Source organism: Lactuca saligna, chromosome 8, assembly GCF_052625555.1.
Source record: "Lactuca saligna cultivar CGN05327 chromosome 8, ASM5262555v1, whole genome shotgun sequence".
Classification (NCBI taxonomy): Eukaryota; Viridiplantae; Streptophyta; class Magnoliopsida; order Asterales; family Asteraceae; genus Lactuca; species Lactuca saligna.
In genome coordinates this window covers 72,460,237-72,464,830 of record NC_136424.1, presented here as the reverse complement: position 1 = coordinate 72,464,830, position 4,594 = coordinate 72,460,237, and positions in this window count along the sequence as shown.

Sequence of the window (4,594 nt, the reverse complement as noted above, 5' to 3'; positions counted from 1 at the left end):
GATCCTTGGTATCTCAGTCACAAACTTGAAGGGCACAATCGAGATTTAATAAAAGTTCATTGAATCTCAAAATGTAACACCGTAAATTTTCAAACAAAATTTTTGATTTTAAATTACCAACATCACATATAATAGTTCTCAAAATCTCAAGTGTCAATGTCAAACACATTTCAAAATAGTTTTCAAAAGTAATTATCAAAATTTAGGATCCTCATTCATGACTCTTTTCTCTTGTGTGTACAATCGATCTGCCGCCTTCCTGCAATCCTGATAAGAACCTGAAACACATAACACATAACACGGTAAGCACGAAGCTTAGTGAGTTCCCTAAAATACCACATACAAATATTAGCCACTCGAGGCTATAACTCTATAGGATCCTTCGGTCAGATGTGTCTCAGTCGGACCCTCCTGTCCCATGGCTCGTTGGACCTTCTGGTCCGGTCTGGGTGAGAACCCTCTAGTCTCACTACTCGTTGGACCCTCTGGTCTGGTCTAAGTGAGGACCCTCCGGTCTCATAGTTCATTGGACCCTTCGGTCCGGTCATAATATAGCATCGTTCGTTGGACCCTCTGGTCTGGTCTAAATATCACATAATATAGCACACAACACACATCACACATAAAATGCATAACTCAGGAAAGCACATAATTACCACTCTAGGTAATGTATAGTGAAAAGACTCACCTCAGATGATGAACAGTCCCTATAAAAGCTGCTGCTACACACCGACCTCTAACTCTGTGCCAAACCCACAATTATCCCAATTAGGAACTAATTCTCAACTCTCGCTCATTAGGTCAAAAGGTAGTCCACTAACCAGCCCATCAATGACCTAAAAACCATTAGGCCCACCAAGTCCCAATAATAAATGGGATCTCCTGAGGCCTAACTCTCTCACATATAAAATCAAGCCCAACCCAAGGGCCCAAAGCACATATATAATCCTCTGGTCCAAGACTCTATTGAAACAAGCCTAAACTCCAGGCCCAACACTCAAGGCCCAAAATGAGACTAAGCCCAAAAGTCCACAGTGAGGTTACGCGGGGCGTACCTCTCTTGGTACGCTCAGCGTACTCACGAATCCATATTAGTCATCGGGGACACTGGGGCAGTAAGCGGGAAGTACATGAATTACGCTCAGCGTACTCCCCAGATTCACTCTTTCTATTCATTTGGTCTTAAACAGTTAAGACATTACCTTAATCCCCATATCTGGACTCCCTAATGGCACTTACTCCATAAAGTTAGTGAATTTAAGCCTTTGCTTGGTTGGAAAGGTCACAAACACCTTAAACACTCACTTCCTTATCTCAAAAACCTCCTATCTCATGCATGGCTTGATTCCAACCTCCAAGATTGGATTTTTATGACATAACACCACTAAATATACTCAAAGGGACATATATTATGATTTGGAGTTCAACAACTCATAAATCTTCAAGCTTTGGGACCAAAACCCCTAAAATGGACCCAAAACAAAAACTAGCACAATAATAAGCAAGTTCAAAACTTGATACCTCTGGAAGATGCACCAACAAAATAACAACATAGATCTAAAAGCTAGGTGCTCAAACTATTCTCTTTCAAAGCTCCTTCTTCTTCAAAAGCCAAACACAACAAGTGATCACCCCAATAGATCCACATGAGAAAGCCACCAAGATTCAAACTTTATGCTTTCTGGAGCTAAATCAACATGACTAGAGCTTAGATCCACAAGCTCCAAGCCAAGCAATGCTTCCTCAAGGAACTCCTTCTTCCATAATATGCACAAAAAACTCACCATATCACCAAAATGCTCAAGAATCACTCAAATGGAGGCTTAGGGTCGATTTCTAGGGTTTAGAGGAATGGGGGCTGAAGATATTAGGGTTAGGTTATGAGATAAGGAGCTTAAATAGGGTCCAAGACCCTAAAATAGCGTTCAGGTCTGATTGGCATACGCCCTTCATTCATATTGTACGCCCAATATACTCTGAAGAACATTTGCCACCACCCCTGGTCAGTACGCTAAGCGTACTCCAAAAAGCATGCCCAGCGTACTCGGCTAATCCCGCAAACCTTAAAACTTCTAAAGGCCATAACTTCTTTGTTATAAATTCATTTCTGACAATCCTTATATCCACGAAAAGGTAACGAGAAGCCCTACACTTCTATCAACTTTATTCCTCCTGAAGCCAACTCGAACTCAGATCCAAAATTCATGAAAATTTTGCACCATCTCCTTTAGCAATACATTTGGGCTCTAAAGCACAAACTGAATTCTTTTATCACACAACCTACCTTACCATATGCCAAAAGGCCTAAACCTTTCTCCTTCAAAGCCTCAAAACCTTCTCATACTCGAATTAAGGCCTACGTGCCTTAAATCACAAAACAATCTGGAACAGGATGTTACACAAAAGAATCTAGGAATTTCAATTCAATTAAAAACTTAATAATCAATTTCGTTTTTCATGGTTAAAATTGGTAAATCATGATTTACCCACCTTCAAATATTTTGCAGTTGGATTACAGCATCCCTCTTCCGAATTGTAAAATATTGTGTTGGGTCCTAGCCTTAATATTTCATTTAGGTGTAATATTAAGGATTCCCATCTAATATAAACTTTGTTCTTTGTCTTTTTAGATGTCTATCCCAAACAATGCTTCAGGCTCCAAACTATCTAGCTCATTCTCCATCATGAACTTGGTTGGGAGAACTATCTTCGATGGGTCAAACTTTAACAATTGGATTAGATACATTCGTATGGACCTTCGCTACGAGGAGACATAATATGTTTCTAATAAAGAGCTAAAGGAGATTGATGAAAAAACTGCTACTCCGAAAAAAATCGAGGAATACAGGGTTCAAGGGAGGGACGTGACAAAGGTGTCATGCATTATGATTGCTACCATGACTGTTGAGCTTCAAAAGTCCTATGATGAATTCTATCCCTATGAAATGCACCAAGATTTGATGAAAAGGTACCATCAAAGTGCTCGGTAGGAAAGGTATGATATCATTGCCTCCATGATCACAACCAAAATGAAGGATGGAGAGTCCATCACAGCCCACTTGCAAAAGATGCAGAGATATGTGGACCGGCTGTTGAAGTTGAATGTGAACTTCGATGAAGACTTGGCCTGTGACATCATCCTACATTCATTTCCTTCTTGTTATCACCAGTCCTGTCTGACCTATCATATAAACAACGAGGAGGTCACTCTTAGCAAGATTTAAGGCATTCTAAGAACTACATAAAGCAACTTGAAAGGCAAGTCGGTTGTACCTGCTCCTACTGCAGCTACCCCAATTATGGAAATTGGACATGGGAAAGGGAAGAATAGAAAGGCTCCTTCTAAGAGCTGCAAAGGAAAGTCTCTTGATGGATCCTCTTCTAGTGGGACCAATGCTGGTTCTGCTAATCCCTCTACCAATCCAAAGGAACCAGAGTGTTTCCATTGTCATGAAAAAGGGAACTAGAAACGAAGATGCCCTAAATACTTATAGGACATTAAGAATGGGACGATAAAGCCACCTTTGTAGGTATTTACACTATTCTTTCTAATAACTCGTCACATGCTAATTATTGGGTCCTTGATACAGGTTGTGGATTTCACATCTATTCGGATTTGCAGGGTCTTAAAACAAGTAGGGATGTGGAGCACGGGAATATAAAATTAATCATGGGAAATAGGAAAATGTCGCATGTCACCAAGATTGGAGGTAATACTTTATTGCTTAGTAGTGGGTTAGAATTAGAATTGAATAATTGTTGTTACTCGTCAGATATGGTGGGAAATATTATTTCCTTTCATAGTTTGTATAAACAAGGTTTTACCTTGTCTTTTAATAATGAAATTGGTAGTATTAATGCTTATTATAATGGTACATTTTATTTTGAAGCATTACCTTGTAATGGTATATATGAAACTGTGATGGTTGTAGATAACCTAGGAAATAATGTGTTGAATATTGATTCGTCCAATGTTTTCGTCAAGGCATGCTCGTGGCATTTTCGTCTTCAACATGTCAACAAGAACTGCATAGCCCAACTCCAAAAGGATGGAGTCGTGGAGTCATTAGACTTGAAATCGGATGAAACTTGTGAATCTTGTTTGCTTGGAAAGATAACCAAGTCACCCTTCACCAGTACATGTGAAAGGGGTGAAGGTCTGTTGGACCTCATACACACTGATGTGTGTGGACCTTTCAAAACCATCACAAGGGATGTTAACTGCTTCTATGTGACTTTTACTGATGATTACATCAGATATGGCTATATCTACTTAATCAATGATAAGTCAGAAACCTTTGAAAAGTTCAAAGAGTTTAAGCAGGAAATGGAGAATCAATTGGGAAGGAAGATAAAGATGCTCCGATCCGATTGAGGAGGAAAGTATCTTAGTATCTAGTTCCTAGACTATCATAAGGAAGGTGGAATTGTTTCACAGTTGACGCCACCTAGGACACTACAGTTGAATGGTGTGGCTGAGAGGCACAATCGAACCTTGTTGAACATGGTTCGTTCCATGATGAGTCGAGCTTCGTTTCCTATCTCATTCTGGGTGTATGCCTTAGAGACTACCTCATATATCCTTAATCTAGTC